Source organism: Urocitellus parryii, chromosome 5 (genome assembly GCF_045843805.1).
Source record: "Urocitellus parryii isolate mUroPar1 chromosome 5, mUroPar1.hap1, whole genome shotgun sequence".
NCBI classification, from domain to species: domain Eukaryota; kingdom Metazoa; phylum Chordata; class Mammalia; order Rodentia; family Sciuridae; genus Urocitellus; species Urocitellus parryii.
The window spans coordinates 103,771,071-103,796,484 of record NC_135535.1 but is presented as its reverse complement, the minus strand read 5'-3'; the positions used below and the strand labels follow the sequence as shown (position 1 = coordinate 103,796,484).

Sequence of the window (25,414 nt, the reverse complement as noted above, 5' to 3'; positions counted from 1 at the left end):
GAGGCTGGCTTTGCACTCATGTTCCTCCTGCCATATTCTTTTGAACTGTTGGGATTACAGGCATGCACCACTGCTCTGGGCTATGACTGGGATTTTTTGCTTGTAGAAAGTAAAGGTCATCAGGCTTCCAGATTATCTTTCCAGCCTTGGCTGTCACAGTAGGCAGGAGCAAATCTCAATATACCAGGCCTATTCCCACTCTCCTAAGTTGCTGCTGAGCCAAATCACATCTTACAAAGTAAGTGGGGTGAGAAGTGGGCAGTGTGGGAAATTGGTAAAGAACAGGACTTGCCTGTGTCCCTCCAGGGTCTCCACAGAAAGTATAGTCCTGCCAGCTAGTTGTGCTGGCCCTGCTGTCTCCAGACATCACAACCATTCTGTAAAGGAGACACAGCCAGAATCAGCCAGGGTTGGGCCAGCCTGCTTGTGCTAATACACTATCCACATAGACAATGGCCTGACATGGTCCCCATTACCCAATCTGAGTTCCATAGGCCCACTAGTCTCAGGCCTCTGTCTTTGGCTGCTGATTTGCTATGAGAGAATTACAATTTTTTTTCTAGTTTTCAGAGTTTTTTTTTTATTGTTGGTCGTTCAAAACATTACATAGTTCTTAATACATCATATTTCACAATTTGATTCAAGTGGGTAATGAACTCCCAATTTTACCCCGTATACAGATTGCTGTATCACATCAGTTACCCTTCCATTGATTGACAAATTGCCTTTCTAGTGTCTGATGTATTCTGCTGTCTGTCCTATTCTCTACTATCCCCCCTCCCCTCCCCTCCCCTCCCCTCCCCTTTTCTCTCTCTACCCCTTCTACTGTAAATCATTTCTTCGATTTGTATTATCTTGTCTTACCCCTCCTTTCCTCTTATATGTCATTATGTATAACCCTGAGGATCGCCTTCCATTTCCATGTGATTTCCCTTCTCACTCCCTTTCCCTCCCACCTCTCATCCCTGATTAATGTAAATCTTCTTCTCAAGCTCTTCGTCCCTACCCTATCCTTGTTTACTCCCCTTCTATCAAAGGGGACATTTGGTATTTGTTTTTTAAAGATTGACTAGCTTCACTTAGCATAATCTGCTCTAATGCCATCCATTTCCCTCCAAATTCTATGATTTTGTCATTTTTTAATGCAGAGTAATACTCCATTGTGTATAAATGCCACATTTTTTTTATCCATTCATCTATTGAAGGGCATCTAGGCTGATTCCACAGTCTTGCTATCGTGAATTGTGCTGCTATGAACATCGATGTAGCAGTGTCCCTGTAGCATGCTCTTATTAGGTCTTTAGGGAATAGACCGAGAAGGGGAATAGCTGGGTCAAATGGTGGTTCCATTCCCAGCTTTCCGAGAAATCTCCATACTGCTTTCCAAATTGGCTGCACCAATTTGCAGTCCCACCAACAATGTATAAGTGTACCCTTTTCCCCACATCCTCTCCAGCACTTATTGTTGTTTGACTTCCTAATGGCTGCCAATCTTACTGGAGTGAGATGGTATCTTAGGGTAGTTTTGATTTGCATTTCTCTGACTGCTAGCGATGGTGAGCATTTTTTCATGTACTTATTGATTGATTGCATGTCCTCTTCTGAGAAGTGTCTGTTCAGGTCCTTGGCCCATTTATTGATTGGGTTATTTGTTATCTTATTGTCTAATTTTTTGAGTTCTTTGTATATTCTGGTTATTAGGGCTCTATCTGAAGTGTGTGGAGTAAAGATTTGTTCCCAGGATGTAGGCTCCCTATTTATCTCTCTTATTGTTTCTTTTGCTGAGAAAAAACTTTTTAGTTTGAGTAAGTCCCATTTGTTGATTCTATTTGTTAACTCTAGCGCTATGGGTGTCCTATTGAGGAATTTGGAGCCCGATCCCACAGCGTGTAGATCATAAGCAACTTTTTCTTCTATCAGCTGCCGTGTCTCTGATTTAATATCAAGCTCCTTGATCCATTTTGAGTTAACTTTTGTGCACGGCGAGAGATAGGGATTCAGATTCATTTTGGTGCAAATGGATTTCCAGTTTTCCCAGCACCATTTGTTGAAGATGCTATCCTTCCTCCATTGCATGCTTTTAGCCCCTTTATCAAAAATAAGAGAGTTGTAGTTTTGTGGATTGGTTACTGTGTCCTCTATTCTGTACCATTGGTCCACCCGCCTGTTTTGGTACCAGTACCATGCTGTTTTTGTTACTATTGCTCTGTAGTATAGTTTGAAGTCTGGTATCGCTATACCGCCTGATTCACACTTCCTGCTTAGTATTGTTTTTGCTATTCTGGGTCTTTTATTATTCCATATGAATTTCATGATTCTTTTATCAATTTCTACAAGATATGCTGTTGGGATTTTGATTGGCATTGCATTGAACTTATAGAGAACTTTTGGTAATATCGCCATTTTGATGATGTTAGTTCTGCCTATCCATGAGCAGGGTATGTTTTTCCATCTTCTAAGGTCTTCTTCTATGTCTTTCTTTAGGGTTCTGTAATTTTCATTGTATAAATCTTTCACCTCTTTTGTTAGGTTGATTCCCAAGTATTTTATTTTTTGGGGGGATATTGTGAATGGAGTAGTTGTCCTCATTTCCGTTTCAGAGGATTTGTCGCTGATATACAGGAATGCCTTTGATTTATGCGTGTTGATCTTATATCCGGCCACTTTGCTGAATTCATTTATTAGCTCTAATAGCTTCTTTGTAGACCCTTTTGGGTCTGCTAGGTATAGAATCATATCATCTGCAAATAGTGATAATTTAAGTTCTTCTTTTCCTATTTTTATGCCTTTAATTTCTTTTGACTGTCTAATTGCTCTGGCCAGTATTTCGAGGACTATGTTGAACAGAAGTGGTGAGAGAGGGCATCCCTGTCTTGTACCAGATCTTAGAGGGAATGCCTTCAATTTTTCTCCATTCAGAATGATGCTGGCCTGTGGCTTATCATAGATTGCTTTTACAATGTTGAGGTATGATCCTGTTATCCCTAATTTTTCTAGCGTTTTGAACATAAAGGGATGCTGTACTTTGTCGAATGCTTTTTCTGCATCTATTGAGATGATCATATGGTTCTTATTTTTAAGTCTATTGATGTGGTGAATAACGTTTATTGATTTCCGTATATTAAACCAGCCTTGCATCCCAGGAATGAATCCTACTTGATCATGATGTATAATTTTTTTGATATGTATTTGAATCCGATTTGCCAGAATTTTATTGAGGATTTTTGCGTCAAGGTTCATTAGAGATATTGTTCTGTAGTTTTCCTTCTTTGATGTGTCTTTGTCTGGTTTCGGAATCAGGGTGATGTTGGCCTCGTAGAATGAATTTGGAAGTTCTCCCTCTTTTTCTATTTCCTGAAATAGCTTGAAAAGTATTGGTGTTAGTTCCTCTTTAAAGGTTTTGTAAAACTCAGCTGTATACCCATCCGGTCCTGGGCTTTTCTTAGTTGGTAGTCTTTTGATGGTTTCTTCTATTTCCTCAATTGTTATTGGTCTGTTTAGGTTGTCTATATCCTCCTGGCTCAATCTGGGCAGATCATAGGACTCAAGGAATTTATCAATGCCTTCACTATCTTCTATTTTATTGGAGTATAAGGATTCAAAGTAATTTCTGATTATCTTCTGTATTTCTGAAGTGTCTGTTGTGATATTGCCTTTTTCATCCCGTATGCTAGTAATTTGGGTTCTCTCTCTTCTTCTCTTCGTTAGCATGGCTAAGGGTCTGTCAATTTTATTTATTTTTTCAAAGAACCAGCTTTTAGTTTTGTCAATTTTTTCAATTGTTTCTTTTGTTTCAATTTCATTAATTTCAGCTCTGATTTTAATTATTTCTTGCCTTCTACTTCTTTTGCTGTTGTTTTGCTCTTCTTTTTCTAGGATTTTGAGATGCAGTATGAGATCATTTATTTGTTGGTTTTTTCTTGTTTTGAGGAATGAACTCCAAGCAATGAATTTTCCTCTTAGAACTGCTTTCAATGTGTCCCATAGATTCCGATATGTTGTGTCTGTGTTTTCATTTAACTCTAGGAATTTTTTAATTTCCTCCTTGATGTCTTCTAAAACCCATTGATCACTCAGCAACCTATTGTTCATTCTCCAGGTGATGCTTGCTTTTTCCTTTCTTCTTTTATCATTGATTTTCAGTTTCATTCCATTATGATCAGATAAGATGCATGGTATTATCTCTACCCCTTTATATTGTCTAAGAGTTGCCCTGTGACATAGTATATGGTCTATTTTTGAGAAGGTTCCATGTGCTGCTGAGAAAAAAGTGTAGCTACTTGATGTTGGGTGGTATAGTCTATATATGTCAATTAAGTCTAGGTTGTTAATTGTGTTATTGAGTTCTATAGTTTCCTTATTTAACTTTTGTTTGGAAGATCTGTCCAGTGGTGAGAGAGGTGTGTTGAAGTCTCCCATGATTATTGTATGGTGGTCTATTAGACTCTTGAACTTGAGAATAGTTTGCTTGATGAACACAGCTGCACCATTATTTGGGGCATATATATTTATGATTGTTATGTCTTGTTGGTGTATGGTTCCCTTGAGCAGTATGAAGTGTCCTTCTTTGTCCCTTTTGATTAACTTTGGCTTGAAATCTATTTTATTAGATATGAGTATGGACACTCCTGCTTGTTTCCGCAGTCCATATGAGTGGTATGATTTTTCCCAGCCTTTCACCTTCAGTCTATGAATATCTTTTCCTATCAGATGCGTCTCCTATAGACAGCATATTGTTGGGTCTTGTTTTGTGATCCATTCAACTAGCCTGTGTCTCTTAATTGGTGAGTTTAAGCCATTAACATTTAGGGTTATTATTGAGATATGGTTTGTTCTTCTATCCATATTTGTTTATTGATGTTACTAACCCTGATTTGTTATCCTCTTTGACTACTTTCCCCCCTTTACTGTCCTACTTCCCATTGTTGGTTTTCAATGTTATTTTCCATTTCCTCTTCCTGTAATGTTTTGCCAAGGATTTTTTGAAGAGATGGTTTTCTAGCTGAGAATTCTTTTAACTTTTGTTTATCATGGAAGGTTTTAATTTCATCTTCTAACCTAAAGCTTAATTTCGCCGGATACACGATTCTTGGTTGGAACCCATTTTCTTTCACTGTTTGAAATATGTTATTCCAGGATCTTCTCACTTTCAGAGTCTGTGTTGAGAAATCAGCTGTTATCCTGATTGGTTTACCCCTAAATGTAATCTGCTTTCTTTCTCTTGCAGCTTTTAAAATTCTCTCCTTATTCTGTATGTTGGACATTTTCATTATAATGTGTCTAGGTGTGGATCTCTTATGATTTTGCACGTTCGGCGTCCTGTAGGCTTCTAGGATTTGGGATTCTGTCTCAATCTTCAATTCTGGGAAGTTTTCTCGTATTATTTCACTGAATAGACTTTTTAATCCTTTGGTTTGGAGCTCTGTGCCTTCCTGTATCCCAATGACTCTTAAATTTGGTCTTTTGATATTGTCCCATAACTCTTGGATGTTCTGCTCATGGTTTCTTAGCAGACTTGCTGAGCTGTCTATGTTCTTTTCCAGTTGAAATACTTTGTCTTCATTGTCTGATGTTCTCTCTTCTAAGTGATCTACTCTGCTGGTAGTATTCTCAATTGAGTTTTTAAGTTGGTTTATTGTTTCCTGCATTTCTAGAATTTCTATTTGTTTGTTTTTTATTACCTCTATCTCCCTGTGATATTGATCTTTTACTTCCTGGATTTGTTTGTCAATGTGATCTTTCATTGTCTGATTTTGCTGTCTCATGTCTTCCTTGAGACTCCAGATCATCTGAAGCATATAAATCCTGAACTCTTTATCTGACATTCCATCTGTTGCAGCTATTACCTCTTCTAAAGTTGAGTTGACCTGCATTGCTTGTGGTCCTTTCTTTCCTTGTCTTTTCATACTGCTCGAGTTTCTTTCTGCTTGGTGCAACTGTTGTGTTTTTGAAATTTACCCCCTATTTATTTATGTTGCTCTTGTATAGTTGGGAAGTCTCCCTTGCAGGGCGGGTATTGGCTGTGCTCCTCCTCTAATTATGGTGGTTTGTCTACCCCGCTGATCGGTCGCAGGTCTGCCCCCGCTGCGGGCACGGGTGGCGGCTTTACTCTGCCCCCACTCCAATTGTGGTAACGTAACTACCACGCCCTGGGGTCGTTGGTCCTGATCTGGATGTGGGTGGCGGTTCTGCTGGGCCCCCACTCCAATTGGTGTGACGAGTCTACCGCGCTGGCAGACCTCTAGGCCGGTGGGTCGCAGTTCTGCACAGCCCCCACTCCCAATGGGGGTACCTGACTACCTCTCCAACGGGTCGCTGAGCCCCCTCCGGACCCGGGTGGCGACCCTGCTCCACCCCGACTCCAACCAGTGTGACGCGACTGCCTCGGTGTTATGTGTCCACCACGCTGGCAAGCTACCTGGCCTGTCTTGCCAGTTGGCGGCTGGTCTGCCTGCCCTACTTGCTCAGATGGCAGTTCTGCACAGCCCCTACTCCAAATGAGGTTACTTGGCTACTGTGCCGCGGAATCGCTGGTCCTATTCTAGGCGTGGGCCGCTAATCTCTTCAGCCCCAGCTGCATTTGGGGTGTCATGGTACCACGCCGGCGGGTCACTTGGCCTGCTCTGGGCGCAGGTGAAAGCCCCACTCTGCCCCTACAGCACCCCGCTGGACCCTGATTGAGAAGCAGTCACCGCTGGTTCCCTAGCCTTGGGCTGAAGCAGCTTCGGTAGCTGGAACCCCGCCTCTCCGATCCCGATACACTCTCCGCTGGGAGCTGGCTCCAGCGAGCGACCCCCACGGGTTCCCCAGCCCCAGGCCAAAACTGTTCCGGGAGTCAGAACCCAGTCGCCCCAAGCTCAGCGCACGCTCCACTTGGAGCTGGCCTCCACCGGCAGTCTCCGCAATTTCCTCAGACCTGGGCCAGGTTAGCCCCGGGAACCAGAATCCAGCTGCTCAGTGCCCAGCGCACGCCTTGCCCGGCATGCGCCTCTAGGAGTATTCGCCACAGGAACCCCAGTCCCGAGCCTGAGCAAGAAATCTGTCTGCTAGAGGCAGGCAAATACCAGCCTGAAATCACCTGTTCCGTAGTTGAATGGGCTGAGATCAGTAGAACACGGGGATGATTACATCATCTCTCCGAAATGGCGGCTGCTGTCCTCCACTGTGGTCCGACCGGTGTCTGGAACCAACCTGGGCCGCTTCTCTCCTCTGTTTCAAAGCCGGAACTCAGCACTAAGGGCTCCGATGTACCCCTGGCGGGAGCCCCTCCGAATCCATATCGCTGTTCCCCCACTCGGCACCCTGCCGCTCCCCAGCGCGCGCCACACACTCCAGCAATCTCCTGTCAGAGGCGATCGCCTGTCAGGCTATGCGACCCTCCGTGCGGAGAAATGGAGCTCTCAGAGCCGAACTTCGCAGGATGGAAATCTGTCCACTAGATTCTGGAGCATCTCAATTTCACTGGAACTTCCCAAAGACCGAGAATTACAATTTTTAAGTTGAATTGGACCCCAGGTTGCATTCACCCTAACTGGTTTCAGATAAGGGTGACAAGACTGCCTAAACTAATTTCTTGCAGGTCAAATTATAACTCAGTACTTAAACCCACAACTTTATTTAAATTAAATTAATATGTAGGAGTAGCAAAGGCCAAGCCACAGAAAGGACACCAGCTTCTTCAGTAAAATTGATATTAATCAGACCAAACTAAACAAGGTATTACTTAGTTTTCAAGATGGAATTTCTGGGTAATCAGGATTAATTTAAAATGAATAAAATTTCTTCAACTCTTTCACTTCTGAATTATAGGTCTAGAACATCAGAAAATATTTTAGTCATTATGGGTCTTACTAACTCTAATGGCAAAGGCTAACTTTAACATTCTTCTATATTGTTTAAATTTTCTTATAAAATCAAATCCAATAGCAATTGACAAACTTGCTAGACCACTCCTGAAACGTCTCATTTAGGAAAGAAAGAGAGGAAGCAGTTGCATTAAATCTAGAGGTACATTAGATTTTTACCTCCCCCCCCGCAAGAATAAAATGTCCTTGGCTCCATCAATTTCAAGTAGGCAAGTGACACTATAATGTTTTTTTATTAGCTCTCTTTCTTTCTTTCTTTCTTTCTCTTCTTTCTTTCTTTCTTTCTTTTTTCATCAAAAAACTCCAGCTATTTGCTTTGTATGTACAAGATGCTTGTTTCAAATTATAGAATAGTCATGATTTGACCACAGCACTGCACATCTAAAAATCCAGGTGTTAGACCAGGACGCAAGAAAAGACCACTGACTCCAATTAAATTCAAATTAAAGCAAGCTTATTATTTCGACCGGCCGGGCTGCCTTTCCCTCCCAAAACAGGGGGAACAAGACAGCCCCGAGGCTTCTTTGTGGCCCAGTTTTATAGCCCAAAAAGTTACACAAAGGGGGGTTACAGATAACAACACTCTGAGGAGCATAACACAAGTTTACATTTTTGCTGTCCCCGGCATCAGAATTTATGGAGATCTTAGAGACTCAGAGAGGGTCATTGTCCGGCCAGGGAAGGCCAGAGTTTATGAGGCATCACTAAGGTTTAGGAAAGGGTTGTTATCTGGTCAGGGAAAACCAGACCTGGGTGAGTTCAGGGCACGGGCAGGCATTCCAATCAACTTTACAACATCAACTAATGGCCAGGCCATACAGACATCCTGATATTTTTACAGAAAACAGAAATGAATCCTTCATAACTTGTGACAAGCTGGCTTCTAATCTAATGAGATAACTAGGCTAGGTATATCACAGGTACATTAGCTTGAAAGGATATATGATCAGTCTATATACAAGTATTGTGTTTATTTGAATAAAAGTGAAAAGAACAACTCCCACATAAAACAAAACCCAAATTTGTAAGAGTCTGATGTATTCAGGAAACAGTTGCTATTGCTGTTTCCTAAAATGACTGTGTCTATCTAATGAGGTCCAACAATGAAGGTAGACCTCCAAATGTGGGAACTTCATAGTCTAAGGTAAGGCCTTTGAACTTTCTGATATAGCTAAATGATTCCCAATTCTGAATTACAGAGGTGCATGGGAAGTTTTGAAAAAATAACTGTACTTATGGTTTATAAATTTCAGAATTTTTAAAATAACTTTATTTATCTTATGGTAGGAAAATACATTTTATTTTTAAATAAAATATTCAAGTAATAAAAGTAAACAAAACCAGACTCAGGTAGTCAAAGGTCAAATTCTTTTTCTTTTATGGTAAAGCTAGAGGCAAATAAAGTTCAAAATGGGGGATCCATGAAAATTAGAAGAGAGTTCAGTGGAGGAAAAGAAGAGAATGGAGGAGGACATTGGAGGCACATGAAATGTGAGTAACTGCAGAATGAAATTGACAAAATTATGCTAAGTACATATATGAATATATTAGAGTAAATTCAATCTTATATAAAGAAGCAAACAAAAAACAACAAAATATAAAGAATCAAACAAAAAACAACAAAATATAAAGAAGCAAACAAAAAACAACGAACAGTAGAGGCAGGGGAGCGGGGGAAGGGAGGAGAAGCGGGAGACTGGAAATACTGGGGATGGGAATAGAGCAAAATATGTGAAATGTAAGTGTGAATATGTCAAAATCTATCACACTATTATGAATATCTATAACACATTAATAAAAACAGAAGGAGCTTGGGCTATACCTGAGTGGCAGAGTACTTGCCTAGCATGTGTGAGACACTGGGTTCAATTCTTAGCACCACATAAAAAATAAATATATAAAGAAAATAAAGCATTGCTGTCCATCTACAACACAAAAATATTAAACAAAATAAAAACAGAAAAAATTTCATTAAGTAAAAGGAAGCAATTATAAAAATGTGTAAATAAAATCTTGGTTTAAATTTATTCAGTTAGAATGCAGATGTGGAAAAAAATCATGTTTGCATGTAAATAACTGAATTTTGGAAAATTTGCTATTGATAATAATGAGTCTCAAGCATAGAGAATTTTAGAGTTTGGCTTGCTTACTCAGTCCTTTCCAACTCAAATAAATATGTGAAGATGGTCTGAGATGGGAATAATTCACAGTAAATACAGCCACTTAGAAATTTTTTGCAATTCTGGTGGTTAGAATCATTGGCTGTTTAAACAAGATAGCAGAGAAAGAAGTAGAGAACAATGAAAAATGATAGAAAACTGTTAAGGTCTGTAAACAAGTCAAAATAACACCTGGTATTTTGCCAGAGGAATGTTAGTCTGGATGGTGCCTGGCAAAATGCCAGAGGGAGTGGTTTGAAAAGTAACAAAAGCGAGCCATTAAGTGTGGAGATTCCTTATTGGTTGACTGATGTATCTAGTTTATGCTAATTAAGATAAGCTGTGCAAAATGTATAATAGCTCTGTTGTCCTACAATAAATGGCTCCTACTCCTGCTGTATCAAAGTACAAAAGTTATTCGTCACCCCCCCACCACCCCCCCCGGCAGAAAACAACAGAATTTAATGATTAATAGTACAATTTTATGGAAAACATGAAATTTGGAGAGTTGTGGAATAACAACAAAGAAGAAGAGGACATTGGAGTAAAAGACTAATAGGCAGTAGCAGAATTTAGTTATTGATATTCTATAAAAAAAACTTATGCAAAATTAGAAAAAATATAGCTATTTTCCATCCACCTGATACACTCCAATCACTAAATGTAGGTTTTAGTCAAGCATGAATGGAATTTTTTGAATATAACAAAGGGTATTTCTAAGTTAATTTTTGTAAGACCAAGTTCTTAGTTCAGGACTGCATTCCTGTTTTATGCTGTTGAAGAGAAGAATAAACATCTGTCCATCTAAAAGAAGCAATTGTGTAGTGTGTGTGAGATCCTAGGTGGGATCCATTCAGTTTGAACACTGAATTTTCAGAGGTTGCTGGCGGTGAATGCATTCACATTAAGAGAATGACACTGGTATTTGAGGCTCAGAGTATTTATTGTGAATAAAGGATACAAGTAGAAACTTTCCAGGAATGAAGAAGACAGAACTAACTCTCTCTCTCTCTCTCTCTCTCTCTCTCTCTCTCTCTCTCTCTCTCTCTCTCAGACTTGTTTGCACACACACACAAAAAAAAAACTTAAAAGGTATTAGGCTCAATATCATCATATTCAAGGTCTTCTTGTCTCAGGATCAATAAGGATGCTGTCTCTTCCATGTTAGAATTGTCAGCTTCTTTGAGAGACTGAGGAGAGATGCCTGAAACAGTAAGAGAATCCTGGTTTCAGTGATGACCCAAATGAAAGTCCAGAGTCCTCTTGAAGAATGAAAGGAATAGTAGAGTGGCTCCAAAATATCTATGGGGAACCAGAATTTTTCTGGAAGGAGTGATAGAGCTATATCACATTGACTATGTCCTGTGCAAATGTCTTGATTTCAACAATGAGAAGGAATATGGGTTAAAAATGGTGAGGAGTGGAAAGAGATGCAAGTGCTCTCTTCCACACCAGGCTGGTCTGATTTCTTAAGCACTCCAGGCAGAAAACTACCTCCCTCAATTCCTCTGTACCTCAATAACACACTACACTTTTCCTCACAGCATTCATGATAACAATTTGGGTACTTTGGAAGATGCAAAAGAAGGGCAGCTTAACTGAATTCAATAGTTTTCTTTTCCCATGGACTTCATGACCATGTACAAGTGAAAAGCCCATTTCCAAAATATGACACCACATGTTATTTCAAATAATAAGATATTTTTTTCTTCTAGCATGAAAAATTTCAATATCTCTATTTAAGGCTATTTTACATTATTAATTAAAGTGGGAAATGTTATTGAAAATAATTGGTTACATACTTCCTTAAAAATAAATTTTTATAGATGAAAGGTTGGATCATCATATGTGGATCGATAAATGTAATCCATCATATAAATAGAATCCAGGAAAAAAATTACATAACTAACTCAATAGATGCAGAAAAAATAATCAACAAAATTTAGCACCATTCATGTTAAAAGTTCTGAAAATACTAGCGATAGAAGAAAACTATCTCAATCTCATCATGGCTACACATGAAAAACATCACATCATAATGAATGGTGAGGAAATAAAAGCATTTCTTCTAAAATCTAGAGTAAGATAAGGATTCATACCCTCACCATTCTTATTCGATGTAGTTCTTATAATATTAGCTATATCAATTACATAAGAGGAAGAAATTAAAGGGATACAAAGAGAAAAAGAAGAAATCAAATTATCTCCATTTGTAGATGATATAATTCTATACATAGAATCTCCATCAGAAGAGTTTTAGAGCTATCAAACACAGCAAAGCAGCAGAATACAGGATAAACGTACAAAAATTAAGTTTTGCTATATGCCAATAGTAAAACCAACAAAAAAATGAATAAAAGTATTCCATTGAAAATAACCTAAAACAAAACAAAAACATGGAAATAAACCTAGCTGAGAAGTTAAAAGACTTCTAAAATAAAACTATAGAACACTGAAGAAAGAATTTGAAGAAGACTATAGAAGATGGAAAGGTATCTATTGTTCTTCAATAAGCAGATTTAATATTGATAAAATGACTATATAACCAAAAGAAATCTATAGTTTCAATCATTCCCAATCAAAATATTAATGACTTTCTTCACAGAGCTAAAATTTATTCCCAAAATTCATATGGAAGAATAAAAGATCCAGAGTAGCCAAAAGAATACTGAGCAAGAAGAACAAGGCTGAGAAGAACAATTCCCATGCTCAAATCATGCTGCAGAACTCTTCCATCAATAAGAGAATAGTGTTTTTATAAAAACCAACATGAAAATGAAAGGAATAGAACTCATGGAGATAAAACCACACAGATATAGTCATCTGATACTTGACAAAATTAGTAAAAACATACATTGGAGAAAAAATGGATGTTATGGTTTGGATGTGATATGTCTTCCAAAAGCTCATGTGTGAGGCAGTGCAAGAGGAGAAACAAATGGATTGTAAGAGCCTTAATGCAATCATTGCATTTTTCCCCTTATGGGGATTAACTGTGTGGTTAACTGAAGGCTGGTAGGCTTGAGGGGGTGCATTCCTGAAAGCATGGCCTTGGGGTATATATTGTGTATATGGAGAGTGGAGTCTGTCTCTTCTTCCTGATCACCATGTAGGCTGCTTCCTTCTGCCAAACTCTTCCACCATGATGCTCAGCAACATGTCCAGCCCCAATGAATGGATCTTGTTGTCTATAAATAGAGACCTTTGAAACTGTGAGTCCCTGAATAAACCCTTTCTCCTCTATAATTGTGCTGGTTGGATTTTTTTAGTCACAGCAGTGAAAAGGCTGACTAAATGGACTTTTTAACAAATGGCTCTGGGAAAACAGGATATCCATATGTAGAAGAATCAAAGGAGCTCCCTCTGTCTCACCTGCATAAACTTCAACTAAAATGGATCAGAGACCTAGTAATTTGACAAGAATCTTTACAATTTCTAGAAGAAAACATAGGGCCAACTCTCCAATACACAGGAACAAACAGTGGCTACCTTAATAAAACTCTCAAAGATCAAGAAATAAAGCCAAGAATCAATTGGTGAAGCTTCAAATTTGAAAACTTCAAAGAGCAAAGGAAACAAGATGATGATGAACAAAATGATGAAAGGGAGCCTAAAAATGGGAGGAAACTTCTGCCAATTATTCTTCTGATAGAGAATTCATATCCAGAATATGTAAACATCAAAATAACCCAAATAACCCAGTCAATGGGTAAGTGAGCTAAATAGACATTTTTTTAGAAGATGACATGAAAATGGCCAACAAATATATAAAAAAGCTGTCCAATATTCTTAACAATAAAGGAAATTAAATAAAAACTACACTGAGGTTTCATCTCACCCCAGTTAGAATGACAAGATTCAAGATAAATAACAATCAGTGCCTTGTATTAGGTTATTGGGAGTGGAATAGTTTTCTATTTCTGATTTTTTTCTCAGCAAATATATTATTGGAATATTGAAAAGACACAGATTTTTTAAAATATTTATTATTTTTAGTTGTAGTCGACATAATACCTTTATTTTATTTGTTTATTTATATGTGGTGCTAAGGATTGAACCCAGGGCCTCACAAGTGCTAGGCAAGCACTCTACACAGAGCCACAACCCTAGGCCAAAAAGCTATTTATTTTTGAGTGCTGATTTTGTTTCCTACTTTCCTAATTTTCTATAATAGTATTGGAATTCTTCTGGTGGGGAAGTTTTAGTATACTATATACAGGATCCTTTCTTCAGAAAACAGATAATTTGGCCTCTTTTCATATTTGTATCTCTTTAATTTCTTATCTTGTCTGATTGCTCTGACTTTAGTTTCAATAACTATACTGACTAGTAGTAGTGAGAGTGAACATCCTTTTCTTGTTCCTGATTTCAGAGAAAATATTTTTAGTTTTTCTTCATTCAATAAGAAGTTGGCTTTGCATTTGTTATACATAGCCTTTATAATGTTGAGGGAGGTTCTTTCTATCCCTAATTTATTCAATAGTTTTAACATGAATGGGTGCAAAAATTTATCAAAAAAAGACGTTGGAAAAAAAAGAGTCTTTTTTAAAAATGGTGCTTGGAAAACTGGATATTTGTATGTAGAAGAATGAAACCAGTTCCCTATCTCTCATCCTGCATAAAGGATAACTAAAATGAATGAAAGACCTATTAATTAGACCAGAAAATTTGTGATTTACAGAAAAAAAATGGGCTCACGAATCCAACATATTGGCACAGGAACCTTATCAAGACCCCCAAGGCTTAAGAAATAAGAATCAGCAAGTGGGATGGTATCAAATTAAAATATTTCTGCACAGCAAAGGAAACAGGAGAATGAATAGAGCACCTATAAAACAGAAGAAAAAAATTTGCCAGCTATTCTTTTGACAGAGGATTAAAAACCAGAATATACAAAGATTTCAAAACGTTAACACCTAAAAAGCAATTAATCTAATTAATAAATTGGCAATAAAGCTAAACAGGTATTTCTCAAAAGAAGTATAAAATGAGCAAGAAATATATGAAAAGCTGCTTAACATCTATACCAATGAAGGGAATGCAGATCAAAACTACATTTTTATGTCATCTGGCCCCTATTAGAATGGAAATCATCAAAAATATACATAATAATAAATGCTGGTATGGATGTGGGGAAAAGTACTCATTCATTTTTGGTGATACTACAACCACTTTGGAAAACAGTATAAAGAGTTCTCAAAAGATTAGAACTGAAACAACTTCATGACTTTCTCACCCCTTGGTTTTATCCAAAGAACTAAAATAACCATACTGAAGTGATATTGGCATATCAGTGTTGATGGAAGCACAATTTACAATAGCTACATTATGAAAACAGCCTGGGTGCCTTCTGCTGATGAATGGATATAGAGAATGTGGTGACTATGCAATAGAATTCTACTCAGCCATAAAGAAGAATTAAATTATGGCATTTACATGTAAATGGCTGCAATTGGAGAACATCATACCAAGGGAAATATACCAAACTCAGAAAGTCAAAAATTGAATTTCCTCTCTTTTATGCAGAAATTGGAGCAAAATAAGGCATAAAGGGAAAAAAGGGAGTGGAATTCTGGAATGAAAATGAATAATGAAAGAAAAAGAGATATCAGTGGAATAGAGTAAGGGGGTTGATGTGAAGGGAGAAAGGATGAGAAAAAGGAGGAATTGTGGAATGAAATCAATCAAATTATGTTATACATAAATATACCATGGTGAGATATATATATATATATATATATATATATATATATATATCACTGATTTATTAATAAGCTATAAATTAACAGAAAGGAAATAAGTAGAGGAAGGGGAGCAGAAGAAGGGGCATTAAAATGGAGAAAACTTTATCTGTGTATTATAAATAGTTCAAAATAGACACTACTATTATGCAGAAGTTAATGAACTGATAAAAATGTAAAAAGCAAATAATAAATGTTAGTGAGGATGTGTGGATAAGGAAACACTCATACATTCTTGGTGGAGAGGGCAAATTAGTATAACTTCTTTGAAAAGCTGTATGAAGATTCCTTAAAAGAGTAGGAATGCAGCTACCATATGACCCTGCTATTCCATTTGTTGCTATGCATCAAAAGAGCTGAAATAAGCATAAAACAGTGATGCAGGTATATCAGTGCGGACTCAGAGGAGGTAGTATCAAACAAGACCACAAGACTGTGAGGAGATGAATTCAAGAAGAAAATAAGGGGCGACTAGGACCCTCATCTCACAGTAATTCCCCATAATGTGGCAGAGGAAAAGATTAACAAATAGCTTTTCAGCAAAATTGGTATGAGTACCATGCCTTGGAAAGGATCTGAACTCTTCTTATCCATCCACTTAATCAGGCATCACTCTCCCCAGCTTCTTCCTACTCTGCTCATGATGGGATTTTATCAGTCCCTCAAGGTCACCAGACTTTTCATACTTCAGCATTTACACTGAACAAAAGCTCTTACTTTCTTCATTTGACATCTACTTCCTTCATTGGTCTCAACCTAAATATGATTTCTCTTTTCCTCAAATTACGCAATTCCATAGCACCTTCCACTTCTTCATTTATGGCTGGTGTGTATCGTCATGCTAGAGGGTAAACTTCATGAGGACACAGAGAGTATGTTATTCTTGTCTTTCCTCCTCATGCCTCATATTAAGTTTCTGGATGTAATTCACTCAATTACTTATCATCAACAATCTGAGCTTATTGTTTGTCTGACTGATGTTGATGGATTTCAGAGTAAAAGACCATGATCTCAAAGATAACCCACTAGTACTGATTACCCCAAGTTGTCCCTCACTCTCTTGAGTGTATGGGGTGAATGAAGTGCTTACTCCTAATGTTAATTTCCACATCTGGATTAAATGATCACCATAATACCTATGAACAGATTGCTGAGTGGTTTAACTTGCATTACATGTGAAAAAAAAACCTAAAACTATTACAGGACATAGCAAGTGATTTATATAAGTGAGGTCAAATTTCTCACTCTATTATGGAAATGAAGAGTAATTATTATAGCCTAAGACTGCACTAGCCATCTGCTTAGACATTTTTTAGAGGGTAAGTTCATGCTTCTACATGCTCAATTTAATATCCATGGCATTTTTCACATAAATGTAATAACAGGTTTACTTAATTCTGTCATCGAAACAAGATTGTAAATTGAGGCTAAAATTCTCTATTCAAATTTGTGCCTCATAGACTTATTTGAACTCATTCTTTTGGTTTGAAAATATGAAATTTCTCTAACAACTTACAGAGTGAGGACACAGGAATAGGGAGTAAGTCACCTGAACACATGATATAAACTTCCTCCTTTGCAGAGCAAGATCTCTGTTTCCAGGGGTCAGAAGGACACTGCCAGAGAGAGGTGTCCGTTTTCCTACACTGGATTCCATCCACCCAATGAGGCCTAGAACCTTCTCTGAGAGCAACAGAAGAGTTAAGAATCCCACTGTCCCCACAGCCAAGCTGTCTGCAGATCACGGACAAGGTCACAGCTTCCATGGGGCTGTGGCAGACACTGCCCCAGGTGTTGTTGTAGAAAACCTCCAGCCATCCAGCACACTCCTGGTCCTTGCTCACCAACCTGAGGGCCAGGAACTCTGAAACCAAGAGGAGGAAAATAGGACACAGTGAGTATTTAACACTTAGTGCTACCCCTAGTTAGTGAGTGTTCATTGCTAACTTTTCTGATGAAATGCCCACCAGGTGGAAAGATGAAAGTTTTATCCTTTTACCTGTTTTGATAACTTGTATGTCTCTTTCTATTTCTATGACAGTGGTGTAGTGGAAAATGAACAGTCAGGAAAACTGAAGTGGGCTTGAAGGGAGGGAGGAAAAGCTACTTGACTAAATATGACAGACCTTAGGAAAGGGGGTATGGACAGTGAGGTGGCAGAATAGTGAAGTCCCAGATATGTCAGTTCCTGATCCTGGAGCTTGTGAATAGATTATCTTGTGAGGTAAAGAGTGCCTGCAAACAAGATCAATATGAGGATTTTTTAATGATAAATTATTTTATATTATCCTGGATTAACCATATGAGCTCAATCTAACCACATACTTATATCTGTATTCTTACAAGCAGATAATGGTTTCTGACCCTGGTCAAAAAGAGATGTAAAGATGAAAAATAGTCAGAAGTATAAAAGGTGGTTGACTTGAATAAGGAAGGGAAATACAGGTAACTTTTAGATGCTGGAAAAGGTAAGGAAATGAGTCTTCCTAGAGCCTCAGCTGAATGTAGCTCACTGACACCTTGTTTATATCTCAGGTGAACTGGGGTCAGACTTAAACTCATGTTGTCTTAAGCCATTAACTCTGGCAATTTATTATAACGGCAATAGGAAACTAATACAGTGGGGTCTTAGGATTTTGCACACACAGTAACTGAAGCATGAGGTCTACAGTCAAATGGACACTGAAGAGAATGATTGTCAGGAGGCAGGGATGAGAAGGAAGGAGCAGAAGCTCAGCTGCTGCAGCAGAAAATGGAAGCACCTCATCTTTTCTGCTAGAGGGACAGGCACTGTGCGGTGAGCCTCCTCCCCATCCACACTGAGACCAATTTCCCCTCCTCTGCCCTAAAGCTCAGATACCATCCTGCACAACCTCCTCACTTTCTCCCACCTATACCCAGTGTGCACCACAGACCTGAGCAGATGACCCCAGCGTCTTCCTTGTGTCTGCAGTTGTGCTGCCCCCAGTGCTGGGAAGGGCACTGCCACACATGGGCCTCCTCTCCTGTGCAATTCAGCTCATCCAGCCAGATGGGCCCTGATCCCTCTCCAAAGTGAGCAGAGATGGTGGCCTCCAGGGCCACTCCACAGCCCAGCTGTCTGCACACCACATGGGCATCACTCAGGTCCCAGCGGTCATCACAGATGGAGCCCCAAGAGCCCTGCTGCAGGATCTCCACTCTCCCTGCACAGTGACTGCCCCCATCCACCAGGCGGAGCTGCCTTCTGTCTGTGGAGAGACAGGATCATGTCAGGCATTTGCACAGGAAATGGGAAGGCTCTTGTGCTGAGGGCCTTGCTCACCTGAGCAGTTGAGAGTGTCCCCTTCTGTGTCTACAGAGCCTGCTGGGTCAGACCAGGAGTTATTGCACTGGGGCAGCAGCTGGATCTGGCTACCTACACCTGGGAGTAGAGAGCAGGAAACTTAATTAAGGTACATAATAATCTAGTGATAGCATCTGACAGCTATAGGACAAAATCAATAATTTCATATCTTCAGAACTGTTCTCCTAATGGAGATTTCTGTTTCTGACTATGACACTTTTGTGCTTTATGTCAAGCACTCAGAGTGACTTTAGAAAAGTGGAATATGTTAGTTCCTCTTGAGAGCACTGCAGAGCTCCAGGGACAGCTAGCCTTTAGGAGTCCAATAAAGAGAAGAGTAAAAATTGGGATCATCTATTTTTTCCTGAAGGCATTTGCTCATTTAAAGTTAGAAGCTGAGACTGAAAATCTAAGCATGTTTGACAGATTGATTTGGTCATACACAAATATAATTTAGGTTGGACCAAAAAGGGAGGAATCATGTTAAACAACCAGGAAAGTTGTATCATATTTTGTCACTGAAAGAATTTTTGTCACAGGGATGGTGACCAGTTTCTTAAAACTTCAATTGTTTTTGTGTAACATGATCTACCTTAAATAAAGTACCCAGAAGAGGCAAAATAAAATCCTCTCTGAAGGTTTTGTATAGTTTCTCAAAACCATGTTGATCCAAAATACCACATGAAATAGAATTTAATAGAGAACAAAGAGGAAAAATAAGAAAAAAATGGGAAATATTTTCATATATTAGTATTGGTGTTTCTTTATAGGAAATTTATATAATCATGATTAAATGGTCTATTAAATGGCATGATGTGCGTCTTAGCAGAGAAATGATCACAAAAATCTGATAAAAATTTGAGAGTTAAAAAGTCAAGAGCTAAAAATAAGAACCCAAAGATGAGTCAACAATATTAGATTATCACAGAATAGAAATTGCAAAGTTCAAAAACATAGAAAAAATATAGAATAAAGCAAGAAAGATAATGATAGAAACTATAAACAGGGATTTGAGAGACATGGTGAGAGAACCTAACATTCCTATGTAATCTATAAGTCTAGGTAATTAAGGCCACTATGATAGTGTTAAAAATATAACTTAGAAAATACACAATGTCAGATATTCAATACACATATAGCTTTAAAAAATATCCACAAAATCTGTGATGCTCTATTCATTGACCTGTGGAATCCATTCCTCCTTACCTTTAATCTGGGCTGACCATGGTGGGTTGTCTATAAGCAATAGAATGTGGTGAAGCTAACATAGCTTGACTTAGGAACCTAGCTTAAAAAGTCATGCCTCCTTCTCTTTAGGATGTTTGATTTATGGCATATCCATTGTATAGAGACTATCATGTGGGAGAGAACATTTGCAGGTGGTTCTGTCAACAGCCTCCTGTTGAACTTCAAGCTACCAGCCATGTGAATGAACTATCCTGGATTTCCAAATGGGTCAAGCATTCAAATGATCTCAGTTCCACATGGCATTCAAGTGTAACCTTATGACAGATTCCAAGAGGCAACTGCCAAGAGCCCTTCCCAAATTTATGAGTCAGGAAATGATGAGAAAAATGAAATGTATTTTTCACTTCTGTTGCTCATTCTTTCTCTTTCTTCCTTGCTTTCATTCTTTAAAATACCTAACATACAGAATAAGGATAAAATTGTTAAGGATTCTGGAAATAAATGTCAGTTTACATTTATAGGAAAACAAATTTGCATCTCAGATAATTTCTCACTCCAGACACTCAAATGTCAGAGGTCTTGGAATAATATATATCAAACCTTCAAAGAAAATGGATGCCAGCCAAGAATACAATACCCAGCAAAATTAATCTTCATATTTGAAAATAAAATCAAAACATTCCATGATAAACAAAATTTAAAATAATTTACAAGTAGAAAGCCTGCACTCAGAACACATTCAGCAAAATATTCCAGGAAGAAGAAATAAAAAATATATGTGAAAACCAGCAAAGGGTGAAACCACACTAAAGGAATAGTCAATCAAAGGATAAACTAAATTAAATTAAAAACCAGAAATAAAGCAAAATGATTGGGAATACAAATCATATCTCAATATCTTTGAACATAAATAGCCAGAACTCATCAATCAAAAGACATAGACTGGCATGTTAGAAGAAAATAACACAACCCAACAATATAACCTCTCCAAGAGGTTCACCTCATAGGCAAAGACATTTTCAGATTAAAAGAGAAGAGACAGGAAAAACTATATCACTCACATGGATCTTGTAAACTAGCAGGGATTTCCGTTCTCATATAAAATAAAGTGGACTTCAAGCAAAAGCTAATCATAAGACACAAAGAAGGACATTTCATACTGCTTAAGGGAATGATACATATGCAAGATATAGCAATTGTAAATATTTATGCCCTAAACAATGGAGCATCTATGTACATGAAATAAATTCTTCTCAATTTCAAGAAAAAATTGATCACAATACAATAATACTAGGTGAGTATAACATATCTCTGTCAATACTGGATAAATCATCCAAACAAAAAACTAAAGAAACTATAGAACTAAATATTACAATCAAAAATTTAGACTTTAAATACATATATAAAGTATTTCATACCTCAATGTTCAAAGACACTTTCTTCTCAGCAGCACATGAATCTTTCTCTAAAATAGACAATGTCTTATGCCACAAAACAACTCTTAGAAAATACAAAAAATAGAGATAATGCTTTGCATTCTATTAGATCATAAAAAATAAAATTAGAAATCAATGATAAAATAAAAAATAGAAGTTACTCTAACACCAGGAGATTAAATAATACACTACTGAATGACCAATTGATAGCAGAAGAAATCAGGGATGAAACAAAAAAAATACATAGGGGAAATTAAAATAGTGTCACAACATATCAAAATCTCTGGGACACTATACAGACAGTGTTAAGAGGAAAGTTCATTGCATTGAGCTCATTCACTAAAAGAATACAAAGTCAACAAATAAATAATCTAACATTACATCTCAAAGCCCTAGCAAAAGAAGAGCAAATAAACACCAAATACAATAGAAGACAGGGAAAAAATTAAAATTAGAGTTGAAATCAATAAAATGGAAACAAAATAAATAATTCAAAAAGTTGACAAAAAATTTGGTTCTTTAAAAAAAATCAATAAAATTGATAAATCCTTAGCCACTAAGACAAAGAGAGAGAAAGCAGAAAATACTAAAAGTTTGTGATGAAAAATGAAATATCTCTGAAATACAGATGATAATCAGAAACTATTTGAAATTTTATACTTAATTTTTTTAAAAAATAGAGTCTTGAAGACATTGACAAATTTCTAGAGACATATGAACCTAACCAAACTGAATCAGGAGGACATGAACAGATCAATTTCAAGCACTGAAATAGAAGTCACCATGAAAAGCCTACCAACCAAGAAAAGCTCAGGATCAGATCGATTCTCAGCCAAATTCTACAAGACCTTGAAAGAAAATGTATATCAGTCAAGAATACAATCCATACCAATAGACCTCAAATTATCATCAAATACACTCCATACCAATAGACCTTTTCAATGAAATGGAAAAGAAACCCTTCCAAACTCATTCTATGAAGCTAATATTACCCTGATACCAAAACAAGACAAAGACACATCAAGGAAAGAAAACTTCAGACCAATATCTCTGATGAACCTAGATACAAAAATTCTCATTAAAATTCTGAGAAATCTCATACAAAAAAAATTAAAAATAGTGCACCATGATCAAACGGGGTTCATCACAGGGATGCAAGTTTCATTCAACATACAGAAATTAATAAGCATAATTCAACACATTGATAGACTTAAAGACAAAAATTATATGATCATCTCAACAGATGCAGAAAATCACTTAACAAAATACAGCATGGTTTCATGTTCAAAACACTAGACAAATTAGGGATAGTAGGAACATACCCCAACATTGTAAAAGTTATATGTGTTAAATCCAAAACCAACATTATTCTAAATGGGGAAAAACAGAAAGCATTCCCTCAAAGAACTGGAACAAGACAAGAATGCACTCTTTCACCACTGATGTTCAACATTGTCCTTAAAATTCTAGCCAGGGCAATAAGACAAAATAAAGAAATTAAATGGATACAAATAGGAAAGGAAGAACTCAAACAATCCCTATTTGCTGAAGACATGACCCATATTTAGAAAACCCCCAAAAATTCCACCAGAAAACTTTTAGAACTAATAAATGAATTAAGCAAATTAAGCTGAAAATAAAATTAACACACACAAATCAATTGCTTTCCTATACATCAGTGGTGAATCCACTGAAAGAAATTAGAAAAAATACCCCATTCAATTGGCCTAAAAAATTAAAATATTTGGGAGTCAATCTAACAAATAAAGATGAAATACCTCTACAATGAAAACTACAGAACATTAAAGAAAAAAAAATGAAGAACATCTTAGAAGATGTAAAGATCTCCCATGTTCATGGGGAGCAGAATTAACATTGAACAAAATGGCCATACTCTCAATTGCTCTATACAGATTTAATGCAATTACCATTAAAATTCCAATGGCATTCTTCATTTAAATATAAAAACCTGTCATGAAATTCATTTGGAAAAATAAGAGACCCAGAATAGCCAAAGAAATCCTTAGCAATAAAAATAAAGCTGAAGCCATCAAAATACCAGACCTTATAGAGCAGCATGGTGTTGGCACCAAAAAGACAGGTAGACCAATGGAACAGATTGAAGACACAGAGATAAACCCACATAAATACTGTTATCTCATACTAGACAAAGGTGCCAAAAATACACATTGGAGAAAAGATAGTCTCTTGAAAAATGGTGCTGGGAAAAGTGGAAATTCATATGCAGCAAAATATAGTTGTGCCCAAATCTGTCACCCTGCACAAAACTCAACTCAAAGTGGATGAAGGATTTAGGTTTGAGAACAGAGACTCTGTGCCTAATAGAAGTAAATGTAGTTCCAAATCTCCACCACGTCAGTTTCTAAACTGACTTCCTTTAACAAGACTCCTAAATGCAAGAAGTAAAATCAAGAAATCACAAATAGAATAGATTCAAACTTAAAAGTTTCTTTACAGCAAAGGAAACAATCAAGAATATGTAGAGAGAGCCGACAGATTAGTAGAAAATCATTGTCACCTGCATTAATCTCCAGAGTATATAAAGATCTCAGAAATTTAACACCACCCCAAATAACCCAATAGATAAGTGGGCTAAGGTACTGAACAGACACTTGACAGAAGAATAAATACAATTGTTCAGTACACAAGAAAATTATCAACATTTCTAGTAGTTAGAGTCAGGCAAATTAAAACTGCACGGAGATCTCGTTTCTTCAGTTGGAATGGCAATTATCAAGAATACAAGTAACAATAAATATTGGCAAGGATATGGGAGGGAAAGGTACAATCATAAAATATGAGTGGGACTGCAAATTGGTGCAACCATTATGCAAAGTGGTATAGAGATTCATCAGGAAACTTGTAATGGAACAACCATTTAACTTAGTTATCCCATTACTCACCATACACCTGAAGGACTAAAAATCAGTGTGCTATAGCTACACAGTTTATAGCAGCTCAATTCACAATAGCTAAGCTATGGAATCAACCTAGATGTCCTTCATCAGATAAATGGCTAAAAAATATGGTATATGTACACATTGGAATATTACTCAGCCATAAAGAAGAATAAAATTATGGCATCTGCTAGTAAACGATAGAACTGGTGACTACTGTGCCAAGTGAAACGCGCCAATCCCACAAAACCAAAGGACAAATATTTTCTCTGATATGCAGACACTAATTCACAATAAGGTATGTGGGTGCTAGGAAAGAATAGAGTTACTTTGGATTATACAGAGGGAAGTGAAGAGAAGGGAAGTTGTATAAGAGTAGGAAGGATAGTAGAGTGAATCAGACATTATCACCATATGTGCAATTATGATTATATGACTGTTGGAACTCTACATCATGTATAACCTGAGGAATGAGAATTTATATTCCAGATATGTATAATATATCAAAATACATTCTACTATCAGGTATAGCTAGTAAGAACATATAAAAATAATAATGATAAATGTTTGAAGCAAATGTGGTAGCAAAAGTTTAAGACTTGAGAAAATGTTGCAGATGGTATTTGTGTGTTCTTTATCTTACTCTGTTTATCTGTCTGCTCAGCTATATAGGGAATAATAAACCTGTAGACTTTGTCAATCAAAAAAAATCCTCTGAATAACCCTTGACAGGGTCTGAAAGATAAATGATCATTGAGAAGAATCATATTTCACCAAGGCAT

The 25,414-nt window shown here is 37.3% G+C and overlaps 1 pseudogene; it reads right to left on the bottom strand.

The window, feature by feature from the left end:
- LOC113177481 (antigen WC1.1-like) overlaps positions 1-25,414 on the bottom strand; it is a 210,489-nt pseudogene that overhangs the window by 172,653 nt on the left and 12,422 nt on the right.